The sequence below is a fragment of the Arachis hypogaea genome, chromosome 18 (assembly GCF_003086295.3).
Source record: "Arachis hypogaea cultivar Tifrunner chromosome 18, arahy.Tifrunner.gnm2.J5K5, whole genome shotgun sequence".
Lineage (NCBI taxonomy): Eukaryota > Viridiplantae > Streptophyta > Magnoliopsida > Fabales > Fabaceae > Arachis > Arachis hypogaea.
This window is the reverse complement of record NC_092053.1, coordinates 91,743,961-91,766,418: the sequence shown is the minus strand read 5'-3', so window position 1 is coordinate 91,766,418 and position 22,458 is coordinate 91,743,961. Positions and strand designations below refer to the sequence as shown.

The window sequence follows — 22,458 nt, the reverse complement described above, 5'->3', positions numbered from 1 at the left end:
CTTTAGTACCAAGTAAATAGGCTCAGAATTTATCCAGAGCGAAAACAATAGCAAGAAGCTCTTTCTCAGTAGTAGTGTAATTCGACTGAGCGGCATCTAAGGTTTTAGACGCGTAAGCAATAACAAAAGGATCCTTACCTTCACGCTGAGCCAGTGCTGCTCCTACGGCATGGTTGGAAGCATCACACATTATTTCAAATGGTTGGCTCCAGTCTGGTCCTCTCACAATTGGAGCTTGAGTCAGGGAGGTTTTCAGCTTATCAAACGCTTGTTTGCAATTTTCACTGAACTCGAACTCAATATCTTTCTGCAGTAGCCTGGATAAGGGAAGTGCTACCTTACTGAAGTCCTTAATGAACCTCCTATAAAAACCTGCATGGCCAAGGAAAGAACGGACCTCCCTCACAAAAGAGGGGTAAGGTAGACTAGAAATAACATTCACCTTTACTGGATCTACAGAAATGCCAGTGTTAGACACAACATGTCCTAGTACAATCCCTTATTTAACCATAAAGTGATATTTTTCAAAATTTAATACCAGGTTTGTACTGACACATCTATCTAATACTCTAGATAATCTGGTGCACGAAATTGTGATCTCCAGGCTCGAACAAATCCTGGTAATGGCTCCAAAGCTTGGTGCTCTGATCTTAATTCATAATTGTCACAACTTCGATACAACTAACCAGCAAGTGCACTGGGTCGTCCAAGTAATACCTTACGTGAGTAAGGGTCGAATCCCACGGAGATTGTTGGTATGAAGCAAGCTATGGTCACCTTGTAAATCTCAGTCAGGCAGATATAAAGTGATAATGGTGTTTTCGAATATTATATAATAAAATAGGGATAGAGATACTTATGTAAACATTGGTAGGAATTTCAGATAAGCGAATGGAGATGCTTTTCGTTCCTCTGAACCTCTGCTTTCCTGCTATCTTCATCCAATCAGTCTTACTCCTTTCCATGGCTGGCTTTATGTGATACATCACCACTGTCAACGACTACTTTCGGTCATCTCACGGGAAAATGATCCAATGCCCTGTCACGGCACGGCTAATCGTCTGGAGGCATCACCCTTGCCAATGGCTTCATCTTATCCTCTCAGTGAATAATATGCTCACGCACCCTGTCACGGCACGGCTATTCATCTGTCGGTTCTCGATCATGCTGGAATAGGATTTACTATCCTTTTGCGTCTGTCACTAACGCCCTGCAATCGCGAGTTAGGAGCTCGTCACAGTCATTCAATCATTGAATCCTACTCGAAATACCACAGACAAGGTTTAGACCTTCCGGATTCTCTTGAATGCCGCCATCATTCTAGCTTACGCCACGAAGATTCTGGTTAGGAGATCTAAGAGAAACTCATTCTAGCTTAATTCATGTAGAACGGAAGTGTTTGTCAGGCACGCGTTCATAAGGGAGAAGGATGATGAGCGTCACACATAATCATCACCTTCATCACGTTCTTGGGTGCGAATGGATATCTTAGAAGCGAAATAAGAAGAATTGAATAGAAAACAGTAGTACTTTGCATTAATCTTTGAGGAACAGCAGAGCTCCACACCTTAATCTATGGAGTGTAGAAACTCTACCGTATGAAAATACATAAGTGAAAGGTCCAGGCATGGCCGTGTGGCCAGCCCCTATGGTCTAAGAACAATGCGTTCAAAGATGCCTAATACAATAGTAAGAGGTCCTATTTATAATAAACTAGCTACTAGGGTTTACATGAGTAAGTATTTGATGTATAAATCCACTTTCGGGGCCCACTTGGTGTGTGTTTGGGCTGAGCTTAAGTGTAGCACGTGCAGAGGCCAATTGTGGAGTTGAACGCCAGTTTTTGTACCAGTTTGGGCGTTCAACTCTGGTTTTGGATCCTTTTCTGGCGCTGGACGCCAGATTTGGGCAGAAGGCTGGCGTTGAACGCCAGTTTACGTCATCAATTCTTGGCCAAAGTATGGACTATTATATATTGCTGGAAAGCCCTGGATGTCTACTTTCCAACGCAATTGGAAGCGCGCCATTTCGAGTTCTGTAGCTCCAGAAAATTCACTTTGAGTGCAGGGAGGTCAGAATCCAACAGCATCAGCAGTCCTTTTTCAACCTCTGAATTTGATTTCTGCTCAAGTCCCTCAATTTCAGCCAGAAAATACCTGAAATCACATAAAAACACAAAAACTCATAGTAAAGTCCAGAAATGTGAATTTATCATAAAAACTAATGAAAACATCCCTAAAAGTAACTAGATCCTACTAAAAACATACTAAAAACAATGCCAAAAAGCGTATAAATTATCCGCTCATCACAACACCAAACCTAAATTGTTGCTTGTCCCCAAGCAACTGAAAATCAAATAGGATAAAAAGAAGAGAATATACTATAAATTCCAAACTATCAATGAAACAGAGCTTTAATCATATGAGCGGGACTTATAGCTTTTTGCCTCTTAAATAGTTTTGGCATCTCACTTTATCCATTGAGGTTCAGAATGATTGGCATCTATAGGAACTCAGAGTTCAGATAGTGTTATTGATTCTCCTAGTTCAGTATGATGATTCTTGAACACAGCTTCCTTATGAGTCTTGGCCGTGGCCCTAAGCACTTTGTTTTCCAGTATTACCACCGGATACATAAATGCCACAGACACATAATTGGGTGAACCTTTTCAGATTGTGACTCAGCTTTGCTAAAGTCCCCAATTAGAGGTGTCCAGGGTTCTTAAGCACACTCTTCTTTTGCTTTGGACCTTGACTTTAACCGCTCAGTCTCAAGTTTTCACTTGACACCTACACGCCACAAGCACATGGTTAGGGACAGCTTGGTTTAGCCGCTTAGACCAGGATTTTATTCCTTTAGGCCCTCCTATCCACTGATGCTCAAAGCCTTGGGATCCTTTTTATTTGCCCTTGCCTTTTGGTTTTAAGGGTTATTGGCTTTTTCTGCTTGCTTTTTCTTTTTCTTTCTATTTTATTTTATTTATTTATTTTTTTTCGCCTATTTTTTTTTCTTTTTTTTTTCTGCAAGCTTTGTTCTTTGCTGCTTTTTCTTGCTTCAAGAATCATTTTTATGATTTTTCAGATTATCAAATAACATGTCTCCTAGTCATCATTCTTTCAAGAGCCAACATATTTAACATTCTTAAACAACAACTTTAAAAGACATATGCACTGTTCAAGCATACATTCAAAAAAATAAGAAGCATTGTCACCACATCAATATAATTAAACTAAGTTCAAGGATAAATTCGAAACTCATGTACTTCTTGTTCTTTTGAATTAAAACATTTTTCATTTAAGAGAGGTGATGGATTCATAGGACATTCATAGCTTTAAGACATAGTTATTACTACTAATGATCATGTAATGAAGACACAAACATAGATAAGCACATAACATAGAAAACGAAAAACAGAAGAAATAAGAACAAGGAATGAATCCACCTTAGTGATGTCCTTGAGCTCTTCTATGTCTCTTCCTTGTCTTTGCTGCTCCTCCTTCATTGCTTTTAGATCTTCTCTGATTTCCTGAAGGATGATGGAGTGCTCTTGATGTTCCACCCTTAGTTGCTTCCAATAATTGTGTGGAAGAAAATGTATCCCCTGAGGTATCTCAGGGATCTCTTGATTTGCAGTCAAATGTTCTACCACTGAGCTATAGACCCTTGATGGAAGCTTTTGTCTTCCCTTTCCTTTTTTTAGAGGTTTCTCTGGCCTTAGGTGCCATCAATGGTTATGGAAAAAACAAAAAGGCTATGCTTTTACCACACCAAACTTAGAATGTTGCTCGCCCTCGAGCAAAAGAAGAAAGAATAGAAGAATAAGAAGAAGATATGGAGGAGATGGATGGGAGTGTGTATTCGGCCATATGGGTGGGATTGGGTGGGAGAGAGATGTTGAATTTTTGAAGGTAGTGGGTGTATGGATGTGAGTGGTAAATGGAAAAAAAGAAAGGGATGATCATGAATGGAAAGAGAGATGATGAGGTTGGTGGGGATCCTATGGGGTCCACAGATCCTGAGATGATCTTGTGGGGTCCACAGATCCTGAGGTGTCAAGGCATTTACATCCCTGCACCAATTTAGGCATGTAAAATGCCCTTGCACACAACTCTGGGCGTTCAGCGCCAGGTTGGTGCCCATTTTGGGCGTTCAACGCCCCTTTGCTGCCATTTCTGGCGTTGAACGCCAGAACCATGCTTGTTCTGGGCGTTCAGCGCCAGGATGCTCCCATTCTGGGCGTTCAGCGCCAGAACTATGCTCTGTTCTGGCGTTTGAACGCCAGACAGATGCTCCTCCAGGGTGTGATTTTTCTTCTGCTGTTTTTGATTCCGTTTTCAATTTTTATATTTATTTTGTGACTCCACATGATCATGAACCTAAGAAAACATGAAAAACAATAAAAATAAGAATTAGATAAACATTGGGTTGCCTCCCAACAAGCGCTTCTTTAATGTCAATAGCTTGACAGTGGGCTCTCATGGAGCCTCACAGATGTGCAGAGCTTTGTTGAGACTCTCCAACACCAAACTTAGAGTTTGGATATGGGAGTTCAACACCAAACTTAGAGTTTGGTTGTGGCCTCCCAACACCAAACTTAGAGTTTGACTGTGGGGGCTCTGATTGACTCTGCTTGGAGAGAAGCTTTTTCTGCTTCCTCTCCATAGTTGCAGAGGGAGATCCTTAAGTTTTGAATACAAGGGAGTTCTCATTCCATTGAAGGACTATTTCACCTCTGTCAACATCAATCACAGCTCTTGCTATGGCCAGGAAAGGTCTTCCTAGGATGATGGATTCATCCTCTTCCTTTCCAGTATCCAGGACTATGAAATCAGCAGGGATGTAAAGGCCCTCAACCTTTACTAATACATCTTCTACTTGTCCATAAGCCTGTTTTCTTGAGCTGTCTGCCATCTCCAGTGAGATTTTAGCAGCTTGCACCCCATAGATTCCCAGTTTCTCTATTACAGAGAGGGGCATGAGGTTTATCCCTGAACCAAGGTCACACAGAGCCTTAAAGATCATGGTGCCTATGGTACAAGGGATTATGAACTTTCCAGGATCTTGTCTCTTCTGAGGCAATGTCAGTTGATCCAGATCACTTAGTTCATTGATGAACAAGGGAGGTTCAACTTCCCAAGCATCAATGCCAAATAATTTGGCATTCAGCTTCATGATTGCACCAAGAAACTTGGCAGTTTGCTCTTCAGTAACATCCCCATTCTCTTCAGAAGAGGAATACTCATCAGAGCTCATGAAGGGCATAAGGAGGTTCAATGGAATCTCTATGGTCTCTAGATGAGCTTCAGAGTCCTTTGGTTCCTCAGAGGGAAGCTCCTTATTGATCACTGGACGTCCCAGGAGGTCTTCCTCCTTGGGATTCACGTCATCTCCTCCCCTCATAGGTTCGGCCATGGCGCTTATGTCAATGGCCTTGCACTCTCCTTTTGGATTCTCTTCTGTATTGCTTGGGAGAGTACTAGGAGGGATTTCAGTGATCCTTTTACTCAGCTGGCTCACTTGTGCTTCTAGATTTCTAATGGAAGACCTTGTTTCATTCATGAAACTTACAGTGGCCTTAGATAGATCAGAGACTAGATTTGCTAAATTAGAAGCATTTTGTTCAGAGTTCTCTGTCTGTTGCTGAGTTGATGATGGAAAAGGTTTGCTATTGCTAAACCTGTTTCTTCCACCATTATTAAAGCCTTGTTGAGGCTTTTGATCCTTCCATGAGAAATTTGGATGATTTCTCCATGTTGAGTTATAGGTGTTTCCATAAGGTTCACCTAAGTAGTTCACCTCTGCTATTGCAGGGTTCTCAGGATCATAGGCTTCTTCTTCAGAAGATGCCTCTTGAGTACTGTTGGATGCAGCTTGCATTCCATGCAGACTCTGAGAAATCATATTGACTTGCTGAGTCAATATTTTATTCTGAGCCAATATGGCGTTCAGAGTATCAACCTCAAGAACTCCCTTCTTCATAGGCGTCCCATTACTCACAGGATTCCTTTCAGAAGTGTACATGAACTGGTTATTAGCAACCATGTCAATGAGTTCTTGAGCTTCTGCAGGCGTTTTCTTTAGGTGAATGGATCCACCTGCAGAAGTGTCCAGTGACATCTTTGATAGCTCAGATAAACCATCATAGAATATATCCAGGATGGTCCATTCTGAAAGCATGTCAGAAGGACACTTTTTGGTCAACTGTTTGTATCTTTCCCAAGCTTCATAGAGAGATTCACCTTCTTTCTGTCTGAAGGTTTGAACATCAGCTCTAAGCTTGCTCAGCTTTTGAGGAGGAAAGTACTTGGCTAAGAAAGCCGTGACCAGCTTATCCCAAGAGTTCAGGCTGTCTTTAGGTTGAGAATCCAACCATAATCTAGCTCTATCTCTTACAGCAAAAGGGAAAAGCATGAGCCTGTAGACTTCAGGATCTACTCCATTAGTCTTAACAGTATCACATATCTGCAAGAATTCAGTTAAGAACTGAAAAGGATCTTCAGATGGAAGTCCATGAAACTTGCAGTTCTGCTGCATCAGAGAAACTAATTGAGGTTTCAGCTCAAAGTTGTTTGCTCCAATGGCAGGAATGGAGATGCTTCTTCCATGTAAATTGGAATTAGGTGCAGTAAAGTCACCAAGCATCTTCCTTGCATTATTATTATTTTCGGCTGCCATCTCCTTTTCCTGTTTGAAAATTTCTGAAAGGTTATCTCTGGATTGTTGTATTTTAGCTTCTCTTAATTTTCTCTTCAGAGTCCTTTCAGGTTCTGGATCTGCTTCCACAAGAATGTTCTTGTCCTTGCTCCTGCTCATATGACAAAGAAGAAGGAACAGAAAAATAATAATAATAATAGAGATCCTTTATACCACAGTAAGGGGATCCCTGTATGAGTAGAAGAAGAGGGGGAGATAAAGAATGTGATGTAAGGAAGAAACACAACTGTACGAATGGAAGAGATGTGAGATGAGATGTTAGGATATGAATGAATAAATAGAATAGGATGGGGGAGGTATAATTTTCGAAAATTATTTTGAAAAAGAGTTAGTGATTTTTGAAAAATGGTTTTTTGAAAAATGTTAGATATTTTCGCAAAAATTTTTAAAATTTAAAAATAAAAATAATTAGTTAATAAAAAAGAAATTTTTGAAAAAGAGGGGAGATATTTTCGAAAATTAGAGAGAGAGAGAGAGTTAGTTAGGTAGTTTTGAAAAAGTTAAGAAACAAACAAAAAGTTAGTTAGTTAGTTGAAACAATTTTTGAAAAGATAAGAAGTTAGGAAGTTAGAAAAGATATTTTTGAAAAAGATAAGATAAGAAGATATTTTTGAAAAGATATGATAGAAATTAGTTTTTTGAAAAAGATTTGATTTTTAAAATCTCAATTAATGACTTGATTCATAAGAAATCACAAGATATGATTCTAGAACTCAAAGTTTGAATCTTTCTTAACAAGCAAGTAACAAACTTCAAATTTTTGAATCAAAACATTAATTGATTATGTTATTTTCGAAAATTTGGTATAAAAATAAGAAAAAGATTTTTGAAAAATATTTTTTTGAAATTTTCTAAAATAACTAATAATTTTGAAAAAGATTTGATTTTTGAAAAAAAATTTGAAAAAGATAAGATTTTCAAATTGAAAATTTGATTTGACTCATGAGAAACAACTTGATTTTTAAAAATTTTTGAAAAAGTCAACTCAATTTTCGAATTTGATGAGAGAAAAAGGGGAGAGATATTTTTTTTATTTTTGAATTTTTTTTGATGCAAGGGAAAAACAAGAAAAATGATGCAATGCATGAAATTTTTAGATCAAAACAATGAATGCATGCATGAATGATATGAGTGTCAAGATGAACACCAAGAACATTATGAAGATCATGATGAACATCAAGAACACAATTTTGAAAAACTTTTAATGCAAAGAAAACATGCAAGACACCAAACTTAGAATTCTTCAATGCTTACGCACTAAGAATTCAAGAATGCATATGATAAACATGAAAAGACACAAAACAAAAAATCATCAAGATCAAACAAGAAGACTTACCAAGAACAACTTGAAGATCATGAAGAACACTATGAATGCATGATATTTTCGAAAAAATGCAAGATGCATATGCAAGTGACACCAAACTTATGATATGACTCAAGACTCAAACAAGAAATAGAAAAATATTTTTGATTTTTATGATTTTCTAATTTTTTTGGATTTTTATTTTCGAAAATATTATGAAAAAGAAAAAATAAGGATTCCAAAATTTTTAATATGAATTCCAGGAATCTTGCCATGTTAGTCTAAAGCTTCAGTCCAGGAATTAGACATGGCTCACTAGCCAGCCAAGCTTTCAATGAAAGCTCCAGTCCAAAACACTAGACATGGCCAATGGCCAGCCAAGCTTCAGCAGGTGATCATGGATTAGCAGCAGGTAGATGAGCAACAACTAAATTGCTCTTGATAACAAATTGCAAGCCTCAGTCCAAATAAATTTAGACATGGCTTTACAGCCAGTCAGGCTTTAGCATGCTTCATGAAACACTAGAATTCATTCTTAAAAATTTTGAATAAAAATTTTTTGAAAACATTTTTTTTTCGAAAACAAAAGAAAAATTTTTTTGAAAATATTTTTGAAAGATTTTTGAAAAGAAAACGAAAAGAAAGTTACCCAATCTGAGCAACAAGATGAACCGTCAGTTGTCCAAACACGAACAATCCCCGGCAACGGCGCCAAAAACTTGGTGCACGAAATTGTGATCTCCAGGCTCGAACAAATCCTGGTAATGGCTCCAAAGCTTGGTGCTCTGATCTTAATTCATAATTGTCACAACTTCGATACAACTAACCAGCAAGTGCACTGGGTCGTCCAAGTAATACCTTACGTGAGTAAGGGTCGAATCCCACGGAGATTGTTGGTATGAAGCAAGCTATGGTCACCTTGTAAATCTCAGTCAGGCAGATATAAAGTGATAATGGTGTTTTCGAATATTATATAATAAAATAGGGATAGAGATACTTATGTAAACATTGGTAGGAATTTCAGATAAGCGAATGGAGATGCTTTTCGTTCCTCTGAACCTCTGCTTTCCTGCTATCTTCATCCAATCAGTCTTACTCCTTTCCATGGCTGGCTTTATGTGATACATCACCACTGTCAACAGCTACTTTCGGTCATCTCACGGGAAAATGATCCAATGCCCTGTCACGGCACGGCTAATCGTCTGGAGGCATCACCCTTGCCAATGGCTTCATCTTATCCTCTCAGTGAATAATATGCTCACGCACCCTGTCACGGCACGGCTATTCATCTGTCGGTTCTCGATCATGCTGGAATAGGATTTACTATCCTTTTGCGTCTGCCACTAACGCCCTGCAATCGCGAGTTAGGAGCTCGTCACAGTCATTCAATCATTGAATCCTACTCGGAATACCACAGACAAGGTTTAGACCTTCCGGATTCTCTTGAATGCCGCCATCATTCTAGCTTACGCCACGAAGATTCTGGTTAGGAGATCTAAGAGATACTCATTCTAGCTTAATTCATGTAGAACGGAAGTGTTTGTCAGGCACGCGTTCATAAGGGAGAAGGATGATGAGCGTCACACATAATCATCACCTTCATCACGTTCTTGGGTGCGAATGGATATCTTAGAAGCGAAATAAGAAGAATTGAATAGAAAACAGTAGTACTTTGCATTAATCTTTGAGGAACAGCAGAGCTCCACACCTTAATCTATGGAGTGTAGAAACTCTACCGTATGAAAATACATAAGTGAAAGGTCCAGGCATGGCCGTGTGGCCAGCCCCTATGGTCTAAGAACAATGCGTTCAAAGATGCCTAATACAATAGTAAGAGGTCCTATTTATAATAAACTAGCTACTAGGGTTTACATGAGTAAGTATTTGATGTATAAATCCACTTCCGGGGCCCACTTGGTGTGTGTTTGGGCTGAGCTTAAGTGTAGCACGTGCAGAGGCCAATTGTGGAGTTGAACGCCAGTTTTTGTGCCAGTTTGGGCGTTCAACTCTGGTTTTGGATCCTTTTCTGGCGCTGGACGCCAGATTTGGGCAGAAGGCTGGCGTTGAACGCCAGTTTACTTCGTCAATTCTTGGCCAAAGTATGAACTATTATATATTGCTGGAAAGCCCTGGATGTCTACTTTCCAACGCAATTGGAAGCGCGCCATTTCGAGTTCTGTGGCTCCAGAAAATCCACTTTGAGTGCAGGGAGGTCAGAATCCAACAACATCAGCAGTCCTTTTTCAACCTCTGAATCTGATTTCTGCTCAAGTCCCTCAATTTCAGCCAGAAAATACCTGAAATCACATAAAAACACACAAACTCATAGTAAAGTCCAGAAATGTGAATTTATCATAAAAACTAATGAAAACATCCCTAAAAGTAACTAGATCCTACTAAAAACAATGCCAAAAAGCGTATAAATTATCCGCTCATCACAATCCATCTAAGCAAAGGCTAAAAGAATCGCCATAAATACTAAAATCATCCATAAAAACCTCCATACAGTCCTCAATAAGATCAGAGAAAAGACTCATCATGCACCTCTGGAAAGTAGCTGGTGCATTGCACAAGCAGAAGGGCATTCTCTTGTAAGCATAAGTCCCAAAAGGACATGTAAAAGTAGTCTTTTCCTAATCCTCAGGAGCTATATGAATCTGGAAATAACCTGTGTAACCATCTAAAAAACAATAATGCGATTTACCTGACAGGCGATCCAGCATTTGATCAATGAATGGAAGAGGATAGTGATCCTTACGGGTTGCTTGGTTGAGGTGTCTGTAGTCAATGCAAACCCTCCAGGCGTTCTGAACTCTGGTTTTCAGGAGCTCTCCATGCTCATTCTTCACTGTAGTGACTACAGACTTCTTTGGCACTACTTGTACTGGGCTTACCCATTCACTATCTGAGATGGGATAGATGATATTTGCCTCTAGTAGTCTGGTCACTTCCTTTTTGACAACCTCTAGGATAATGGGGTTCAGTCTTCTCTGGGGTTGATGGACAGGTCTTGCTCTCTCTTCTAAAAATATTCTATGCTCACAGACTTGAGGGTTTATGCCTACTATATCTGCCAAACTCCATCCAATTGCCTTCTTGTGCCTCCTCAGCACACTAAGTAACTGCTCTTCTTGTTGAGAAGTGAGTTCCCTTGCAATGATAACCGGAAACTTCTGCCCGTCTTCAGGGTAAGCATATTTGAGGTGTGGAGGAAGGGGTTTTAATTCTAACTTCTGATCATGTTCAGACTCTGGGTTGTCTGGAGCTGGTAACAGTGGCAAGGCACTGTCATTGTCCTCTGAGAATGTCCCCACCCTTGGACCTTGTCCTGTGTGCTTCTCTTCAAATTCCTTCTGATGGACTTCAGCCACGGTTTCATCTATAATGTCACACTTGAGGATAGAGTGATCCTCCGGTGGGTGCTTCATAATTCTGTTCAGATTGAAAATCACTACTCGGCCATCTATTTCAAAAGAGTATGTTCCTGAAAAAGCATCTAATTTAAACTTTGAGGTCTTCAGGAATGGTCTTCCGAGTAGGATTGATGATGGCTTATCTGAGGCATTCTGGGGCATCTCCAGGATATAAAAATCAATGGAAAATGTGAGGCCCTTAATGCCCACTAATACATCTTCAACAACTCCAGCCACTGTAATAATGCTTTTATCTGCTAACACAAAACGAGCTGCCGACCTTTTTAAGGGAGGGAGCCTCATAATATCATATATAGACAAAGTCATTATACTCACACATGCTCCTAAATCACACATGCAATCAGAAATTATCACACCACTAATAGTACAATTAACTATACAAGGACCTGGGTCACTACACTTTTCAGGTAAACCTCCCATTAAAGCAGATATGGAACTTCCTAAAGGAATAGTTTCTAATTCATTAATTTTGTCTTTATGTATACATAAATCTTTTAGAAACTTTGCATACCTAGGTACCTGTTGAATAACATCAAATAGAGGAACAGTTACCTCAACCTTTTTGAATATCTCTACCATTTTTGGATCAGGTTCCAGCTGCTTCCTGGGTTTCCTTGCAAGTTGTGAAAATAGAATAGGAGTGGTGTCTTCTGCAGTGTCTGCGCCTTTTGATGCTTCTTCCTATGGTCGAGCTTCTTCTTTTTCAGCTATGTCCTGTATGTCTTCTTCCTCTTCAACATCTTCTATTTCCACTACCTCTTCAGCTGAGGCGTGTTCGGGTGAGCTTGGCTCCTCCTGGTTCCTCTCCTGCAGTGTGGTTCCGGACCTCAGGGTGATGGCATTGATGCCACCCTTTGGATTGGGTAATGGTTGAGAGGGAATTCCACTGGAGCTCAAAGGTTGGTTATTGGAGTTGTTCATTGATCCAATCTGGGAGACAAGAGCCTGCAAAGTAGCGGTCAGACCATTTAGAATGGCATTAATGTTATTTTCCATGGTCTGTTGTCTCCGATCAATAGATTGTAGTAAGTCATCATTAGCAGATGAAGAAGGATAGGTAATTTGAGAGGTCTGCTGTAGGGTATTCTGTGGTCCTTCGGATTGCCTTAGGTGAGGTGCTCTGTAAGGCTGATTCTGATTCTGCTGCCTGTTGTTGTTGTTATTTCACCTCTGATTTCCCTGATTATCTCTACCTCCTCTGTTGTTGTTGTCCCTCCAAATCTGGTTAGAATTGTCTTGCCATCCGTGGTTGTAATTGCCACCTTGATTGTACCCTTGGTTGAGGCGGTCATAGAAGTTATGTGTGGCTGCCACGGTGTTGTCTTCCTACTGGAGCTGCGGACATTCATCAGTATAGTGGCTATAATCAGCGCAGATTTCGCAAACTCTCTGTGGGACTAACTGCTGGTTTTGCTGTGGTGGAGAAGGTTGAGCTTGCTGAACTTGTTGTTGATTCAATTGCATCTGCTTCAGCAAGTTGGTCATTTCACAGATACTCTGAGTTAAAGCATTAGTCTCTCTACTAGAGGATACTTCTGCAATGGCTTTTGCATGGCCTTGTTTCTGCCTGTGATTCCTAGTAGATTCAGCTAAGTCACTGATCAATTGCCATGCCTCATCAGTGGTCTTGTACTTTTTCATAGACCCATTGCTAGCACTTTCCAATGTGGTCTTATCTTGGGGCCTCATGCCCTGTGTGACTGATAAACCACTATTTTATGGTTTATCTTGTGCTCAATTGAGTGGTTTTTATCTACTCTTTACTCACTTATTCATACTATTTGCATGATTTTACATTTGCCTTCCTAATTATGTGCTTTGATTGAAAATATGTTTCTTTGGACTTATAATTGCCAATATTAATTCTCTCTTATTACCATTAGATGCCTTGATATGTATGTTAAGTGATTTCAGAGATTACATGGCAAGAATGGCTCAGAGGATGGAAAGGAAGCACGTAAAAGTGGAAGGAATACAATAAGTTGGAGAAATTGCTAAGCTGTCCAGCCTGACCTCTTCGCACTCAAACGGCTATAACTTTAGCTACAGAGGTCCAAATGACGCGGTTCTAGTTGCTTTGGAAAGCTAACGTCCGGTGCTTCGATTTGATATATAATATGCTATAGTTTCCCTGACGCTAGGCGATGCGACCGCGTGACCCATGCGGCCGCATCGCAGTGACGAAAAACCAGCGTGGTAGATTTCTTCTCCAGCGATTTCTGGGCTGTTTTTGACCCAGTTTGCGGCCCAGAAAACACAGATTAGAGGCTATAAAGTGGGGGAATGCATCCATTCAAAAACAGGCTATTCATATTCACAATTTTAGTTTTAGATGTAGTTTTTAGAGAGAGAGGTTCTCTCCTCTCTCTTAGGATTAGGATTTAGGATTTCTCTTAGTTTTAGGAGTAACTCTCAATCCCAGGTTCAATGTTCTTTTACTTTATATTTATCTCTTATTTTCAGATACTTTAATGCTTATACTAGTTATGTTTCCTATTTGGCTTATGCTACATTCACGTTATGATTTTCTTTGAATTAATATTATTTGAGGTATTTCAGTTATTATTACTTTCTTTTATTTACATGATTATTGCTTCCCATCTGAAGGTATTTTTATTCCAGTAGAATTATTTTTTCCTTTTGGTTTTGGTTAAGAAATCAGTAACTCAGGAGTTATCCAATTCAACAGCATAATTGATAATTGTTATCTTGCCAATTAAATTGAACTTCAATAATCCCAATCTTTTCTTAGGAAATAAATAGGATTTGAAGATCAAACCAGTTTGTCCCTTGACTTTCCTTTGCTTTAGTAAAGGTCAACTAAGTGGAATTAAGATTCAACTTTCATTATTATTGATAAGGATAACTAAGTCTGGACTTCCAATTTCTTATACCTTGCCAAGATATTTTATTATTATTATTATTTTATTTTACTTGTCATATAACATATTCCCTCCTTACTTCCAAAACCCCCAATTTACAATCTTCATAACCAATAATAAGAACATACTTCCCTCCAGTTTCTTAAGAAGACGACCCGAGGTTTAAATACTCGGTTATCAATTTTAAAAGGGTTTGTTACTTGTGACAACCAAAACGTTTGTAAGAAAGGTTGATTGCTTGGTTTAGTAACTATACTTGCAACGAGTATTTACCATAACTTCTAAACCATCGATCTTCCGCTCTTTCAAAATGGCGCCGTTGCCGGGGAATTGCAAACGTGTGCCTTATTATTGGTTATTGTAAATATTAAAAAAAAATTTTCAAATTTTAATCTTCAAATTTCAATTTTAAAAATTCAAAATTCAAATTTTAATTTTCAAATTCAAAAATTTGAATTTAAAATTTTCTTTTATTTTTGTTTTTAAATTTTTATTAACTAACTATGAGTTCTCACCCCTCTCGCTTCAAGTTTGATTCCAATGTTGTTGTTAGGAATGGAAACTATAATGAGAACATGCATCAAGGTTGGAAGAATCAAAACTGGGAGGAGCCACAAGGATTTGATCAACCCTCATGGCAACAACCACCTCCAATGGACTATCAACAACTATTCTATGATGCATATCAAGGCAATGGCTACGGTGAGCAATCTTTTGATTATCAACAACCACCACCATACACTTATGAACCCCCTCTTCAACATAACTTTGGACCACCAAACTCACAAGCCCCTTTCCACCATTCACCTCCATATGACCCTAACCCTCAACCACCATACCAACCACCTTATGAGCCATATGAACCATATATAGAACCACCCCAATTCCAACCCAATTACTCACAAGAACCACCACTTCAATATTCACCATCTCCATATCCATCAATCCAAGAGCACTATGATCCTATTTATGAAAGCCGAGTGCATCAAGAGACAAAGGATCGTTTCAAGGAAACAGTGGATCGATTTCAGGCAACCATTCGTCAATTGGAACAAGAGAAAAATCAATTAGCTTCCCAACGTTTGAACACTCAAAGAACCCTCATGGCTTCATGTGGGCAATCTAATGAAGAACGTAGCATGAAGGAGACATTAGAAACTCCAGTGGATAGTAAAGAGCATGAATTTGTACTGGAACAAGTGGAGGAAGCCGGAATTATTGAAGAAGAAGGAGTGGTTGAAGACTTAGGAGATGCAGAACCTCCATGGGAAAGTCCAGTCATAGAACCCCCTTTCAAGACGTTTGAAATTGATGCTGATGAGGGTGTACAACCTCCAAGGCACATCACAGTTGAAGACTTGGAAGAGGTTGATCAAGAGATGGAGATTCAAGAAGAAGAAGCACAACCTCCCATGCCCTTGGAAAGCAATGAAGAGGTGATTAAATTAGAAGAAAGCTACCAAGAGGAAGAGGTTGAAATTGAAGAAGCTTGCAAAGAGGTGGTAATTATCAGAGAAAAGAACAAGGGAGTGGAGCTTGCAATTTCATTAAAAACACCTCCCCCTAAGTTGCCATCATCCTTCACAACATTCAAGTGGGTAAAATTCATATCCCTTAGCTTTCTAATTCCACTTGAATATGGGCTACTGGAGACGGATGGTCAACTTAGAGCTCTTTGTAACATTAAGAGTAAGAGGAAGATGGCCAGTGGTAAGAATTGTCCTGCAAGGTTCATCATGGTTGGAAGCTTTAAGTTTAAACGCAAAGGTTGGTGTAAAGCTCAACTGAATGGGTCTAGAAAGTTGTTTGGTAGCTGCAGTGAGAATTCAAATTACTTATCTCCCAGTTGGAAAAATACAGATCCCGACAAAGATGGGTGTAAAAGCAAGATTTAGGATCCTAGAATCTGCTCTGACACTTGTTACCCCGGGAGCCTAAGAATCTGTTTGAAGCTTCTTAAGGGCTTTACATGCTTAGTTTGGGACCCCGGAGGTTACTGGAGATACAAACATTGGTGGAGATTCCTGGATGAGTTCAAACACAAGCCACCATAACAAGTAGCTCACCAAATGTCCAACTTAAGGACTTTAACTAAAAGTGCTAGGTGGGAGACAACCCACCATGGTATGATCGTTTCTTTTTCAATTTTCTTTCATGTTGTTTGTTTTTATTTTATTTTAATTTTCATTGAACCTGGAAGTTTTCATAGCATTCACATTAAGCATTGCATTATGCATATTGCATTAAAAAAAAAAGCACACACGCGACGCGGTAGCGTCGCTGACGCGTCCGCGTCACCAGTGCAATGGGAAAAAAAGAAAACGAACAGAAAGTCATGCGAGAGCGTGGCTGGAGGCGTGCCAATGGCACAAATCGTCCCACGCGACCGCATCGCTGATGCGACCACGTCATATGGGAATAATAGCCTCCTACGCGACCGCATGCCCCCGGTGGCCACGTGACCAAGATTTCGACGTCAAAGTGGTGCACACCCGAAAGTTGTGCGAGAGTGGTGCTGGATTGGTGCTGAACGCATAATCCTTCCCACGCGGCCGCGTGACCTACGCGACCGCGTCATATTCCTTTAAAGCCCACTCACGCGATCACATGCCCCATGCGATCGCGTCGCTTAAAATTTGGCACTAATATGATTTTGAATAGAGAGTTGTGCGAGCGCGAGGCTGCCCTTGCGCCAGTAGCATAAACTGTGTCACGCGACTGCGTGACCGACGCGACCGCGTCAATCCTTATAAGTGCAAGTCACGCGACCGCGTGCCCCACGCGTCCGCGTCGATTGCGCCGCACAGCTTATCCTAATTTGCCAAATATCTTATCTTTTCTTCCCCAATCCTAATTTCTTCCATCTTTTCTTCTTTCTTCTTTCTTTCTTACTTTATCTTTTTAACTTCTCATCTTTTTTTTTTCACTTTCATTCTATTTTACGTAATTTATTTACATACTTTCATTCATTGCATTTTAATTTTGTGCATATTTTTCTTTTCTTTTCTAAAGTTATTATTTTACCATTGGTGTCACTTGTTCATATTCAATTGTTGTGTCTTTTCTGGTATTATTTGGTGCTTAGTGACTTGTTTACACTGTCGGGTAATATTATTTCAATCAATGCTAATCTTTTATGATATTTGTATTCCTCTTTGCATTGACATGAGCTTATACTATCTTTCATTACCCACACTCTCCCTCCTATGTTTCAAATCTTGTACCACTGGCATGCCATGGCTTCTATTGTTTTCTCACTTGCATGTTGTAGCTACCATATAATTGAGACCCTCATCATTTGGCATTAACCCACCCATACTTCATTTATTTTCTTATCTTTATTACTGGGTTACTTTTTCTTCCCTTTTTCTTTCAGGATGGCCACCCGAAAGGGAACCGGAAGACGTTTACATGGGGAGACAGACAAGTCCATCTGCACAATCTTTAGAGAAAAGCATCAGTTGGAACAACCCGTCCACCTGCACATCTTAGCATGCACCGAGGACGGTGCAATCTTTAAGTGTGGGGAGGTCGATACCGATCTCCATGGGTTAGTTACTCTTCTATCTCAACACCAATATTTTATTTTCTTTGTTTGTTCATTGTTGCATTTGCATATTTTGCATATTTGTTTGATTTTATGCATTTAGCTACTACTTGGTTGAAGTAATATTTTCTTTTTCAAGAAACCTTTTAGAGCATTTCACTAATTTGAATAAAATGTAATGTTAAACTTGTTTGAAGAAATATTATACTGGAACATGGTTTAGAGCTCGAACACACAAAACCAGTGAGATTTTTAAGCCTATTTGAATTGGTTGCATTTTATCAACCAATAATTTATTTTTAGTGTGTGTTTTCCTCTCTAAAATTGTGATCTTTGTCTTGCTTGATTCTATATTTCCATTATTTGATGTATGCATACACTTACATGATTGAGGCCTTTGTTTCACTAAGCTTACATACCCATATGGCCTTACCTTTCATTATCCTTTGCAAACCAATTTGAGCCTATTTTACCCCTTTGTTCTTTACTTTAGCACATCATTAACTCTAAGCAGAAAACAATAATATCCTTAATTTGAATCCTTGGTTAGCTTAGACTAGTGAGAGTACTTATGATTTAAGTGTGGGAAATTGGGTTTGGAAATATTTAGTTTGAGAATTGAGTATGTTAGAATTTTCTAAAAATGTGAAAGAAATGTTTAGGACATGTTCATGCATTCAATAAATTAATCATATGCATTGAGAAAAACAAAAGAAAAAAAAAAATATATATATATATATATATATATATAAAGAGAAAAAAAGAAAAGAAAAAGAGCAAATAAGTAAAAGGGGACACAATGCCCCAAAATATGTGGTGAAAGCAATGCATATGAGTTGTACTTGAAATTAGAATGTATGAATATGTGAAAAACATGGTTAATGGACAGTTAGGTTTTGTACTTTGATTACATGGATTGTCTAAAGTTAGGTGGAAAAAGTTCAATTTAATTAAGGATTCAGATTTTAGTCCACTTGACCAAATACAATCCTACCTTGACCCTAACCCCATTACAACCCTTAAAAGACCTCTTGATTTGTGTATCTGTGCATTAAATTTTTGTTGATTGTTAGATAAAGAGCAAGCCTTAGAAAGCAAGGATAGTAGAGAATTGAGATAATCAAACCTTAAACACATGAGTGATTAGAGTGTATACACTTCCAGTGAGGGTTCGATGCTCGATTCTTTGTTCCCGGCTTTCATGAGCTATTTTCTTCTTGCAAGTCTATTTGTACTCTATTTTGTAATTTGAATTAGTGAAATCCAGTTCATATTTGTTCTTAAAAGACTTATTTACTTTTAACCAAGTAGGTAGAAATATTCTACATGTAGTTGCATTCATAGGTTGCATTTCATACATTCTACCATTCCTCTTCATTCTTTATAGCTTCTCTTGAGCTTAGCATGAGGACATGCTATTGTTTAAGTGTGGGGAGGTTGATAAACCACTATTTTATGGTTTATCTTGTGCTCAATTGAGTGGTTTTTATCTACTCTTTACCCACTTATTCATACTATTTGCATGGTTTTACATTTGCCTTCCTAATTATGTGCTTTGATTGAAAACATGTTTCTTTGGACTTATAATTGCTAATATTAATCCTCTCTTATTACCATTATATGCCTTGATATATGTGTTAAGTGATTTCAGAGATTACAGGGCAAGAATGGCTCAGAGGATGGAAAGGAAGCATGCAAAAGTGGAAGGAATACAATAAGTTGGAGAAATTGCTAAGCTGTCCAGCCTGACCTCTTCGCACTCAAACAGCTATAACTTTAGCTACAGAGGTCCAAATAACGCAGTTTCAGTTGCGTTGGAAAGCTAACGTCCGGGGCTTCGATTTGATATATAATATGCTATAGTTTCTCTGACACTAGGCGACGCGACCACGTGACCCATGCGGCCGCGTCGCAGTGACGAAAAACCAGCGTGGCAGATTTCTTCTCCAGCGATTTCTGGGCTGTTTTTGACCCAGTTTGCAGCCCAGAAAATACAGATTAGAGGCTATAAAGTGGGGGAATGTATCCATTCAAAAACAGGCTATTCATATTCACAATTTTAGTTTTAGATGTAGTTTTTAGAGAGAGAGAGGTTCTCTCCTCTCTCTTAGGATTAGGATTTAGGATTTCTCTTAGTTTTAGGAGTAACTCTCAATCCCAGGTTCAATGTTCTTTTACTTTATATTTATCTCTTATTTTCAGATACTTTAATGCTTATACTAGTTATGTTGCCTATTTGGCTTATGCTACATTCACGTTATGATTTTCTTTGAATTAATATTATTTGAGGTATTTCAGTTATTATTGCTTTCTTTTATTTACATGATTATTGCTTCCCATCTGAAGGCATTTTTATTCCAGTAGAATTATTTTTCCCTTTTGGTTTTGGTTAAGAAATCAGTAACTCAGGAGTTATCCAATTCAACAGCATAATTGATAATTGTTATCTTGCCAATTAAATTGAACTTCAATAATCCCAATCTTTTCTTAGGAAATAAATAGGATTCGAAGATCAAACCAATTTGTCCCTTGACTTTCCTTTGCTTTAGTAAAGGTCAACTAAGTGGAATTAATATTCAACTTTTATTATTATTGATAAGGATAATTAAGTCTGGACTTCCAATTTCTTATACCTTGCCAAGAGATTTTATTATTATTATTTTATTTTACTTGTCATATAACATATTCCCTCCTTACTTCCAAAACCCCCAATTTATAATCTTCATAACCAATAATAAGAACATACTTCCCTGCAGTTCCTTGAGAAGATGACCCGAGGTTTAAATACTCGGTTATCAATTTTAAAGGGGTTTGTTACTTGTGACAACCAAAACGTTTGTAAGAAAGGTTGATTGCTTGGTTTAGTAACTATACTTGCAACGAGTATTTACCATAACTTCTAAACCATCGATCTTCCGCTCTTTCAGTGACATAACCGAGTAACACTATCTTGTCAATCATATGGTGGGGGCAAGCTTCCAGAAGATTATTGAAGCGCTCCCAGTACTCATAGAGAGTTTCAGAGTCATCCTGAACAATCATGGAAATGTCTTTCCTTAGTTTATCAGTAACTTCAGCTGGAAAGAACTTTTCCAAGAATTCTCTTCTCAGTGTATCCCAGTTGGATACAATTGCTGCTGGTTGAGTGTAGTACCACTCTCTTGCCTTCCCCTCAAGAGAAAACGGGAAAGTTTTCAGCAAAATTGAAGTTTCGTCTGCACCATCATGCCTGACAGTAGAACAGGCTGCCTGAAAATCTCTCAGCTGCTTGATAGGCTATTGAGCAGGTAAGCCATGAAACTTGGGTATCAAATTGAGTAGTGCGGTCTTTATTTCAAAGTCTATAGCCACCGCTGGGTGATGCGCTTGAAATGGTTGCATTGTAAAATCAGGGGCTCCAGCCTCCTGGATAGTAACTCTTCTGGCTGCTGCCATGTTACCTGCACGTAAAACAACTAAATCAGTAGAACGGGGGCTGGTTTCTTTTTCAAGTGACGTTTCAGATCCGCCCTCAGAGAGGACTAACTGACGCCGAGCTTGCCTTATTCGTGAAATAGTTCTTTCAATCTCAGGATCAAATACTAGCAAGCTTGGGTCAGGAAGCGAACGCGTCATCCAACGAAAGAAACAAGCAGCTCATAGTAGTAAAATAAAATAATATGCAAATAAATAAAATCTAATCAATAACTTTAGCATTCTATTGCAACTCCCCGGCAACGGCGCCAAAAATTGATCTTGGCGGAAATTGGCGAGTTAAGAATGATTATAAAATATACGTTGCAAGTATAGTTCTCAACCAACCAGAAATCCGCTTATCAATTTAGAAGGGTGTCACAGAAATTAAAATTAAAATACTGGGAGTATGGATCCCAGGTCGTCTCCCAACGAGTTGCAGAAAAGTGTGCTATTTTATTAATCAGATGTTTTCAAAAAGGTTTGAGTTGAATGGCAGAAAATTAAATTAGAGAATTTATATAAATTTAAATAAAAGCCTTGACTGGGAGTTGATTAGCTGGAAGCTCTATTCTTGTTGGAGTACTCTTAAGATTAATTGACAATTGAGGGTTATTATGTTTAGTTGCCCCTTACTAAGTAAGGGAAAGTTAAACAAGTTGGAATGCTGGTTCTATCCACAAGTTCCAATCTGCTTTTGGGAGGATTAGTGTTAGTGACTAGAGAGCAATCCAACAATAAACCCAATTACAATCTTTTTCTTGAGCATCCCAACTCAAAGGTTCCTTTCAATTAACTCCCCATCAAGTTAGGGAACTACTCGCTCATTGTAAATGTAAAATTCATAACATAAGAACGGGAATTAAAGAAAGACATGATAAATAATGATCAAAAGATTAATTAAAAATAAAAGTAATTCTTGTATTAATAAATGCTAAAATAATCCAATAGTAAAATTAAGTAAATTAAGGAACATGGAAGAGTAAGAGACAAGTAAAGAGAACGAACTAGAATGTCGAAGTCTTGATGAGGCAATAACTCTTCTCAATATCCCAATGCAAAAACAATGAAAATAACAAATCCTAAAAACTATGAATGTGTAGAGAAAAAACCTAGAGGAGAGGA

At 38.6% G+C, this 22,458-nt stretch overlaps 2 non-coding genes across 2 annotated transcripts; both read left to right on the top strand.

The window, feature by feature from the left end:
* Positions 1 to 6,171: 6,171 nt before the first annotated feature.
* On the top strand, positions 6,172 to 6,279 carry LOC112774428 (small nucleolar RNA R71). The gene has a single exon (XR_003188920.1). It is a non-coding gene; the product is annotated as a small nucleolar RNA R71 (small nucleolar RNA).
* A 14,556-nt stretch (positions 6,280 to 20,835) lies between these two features.
* On the top strand, positions 20,836 to 20,943 carry LOC112774010 (small nucleolar RNA R71). The gene has a single exon (XR_003188525.1). It is a non-coding gene; the product is annotated as a small nucleolar RNA R71 (small nucleolar RNA).
* Positions 20,944 to 22,458: the final 1,515 nt, after the last annotated feature.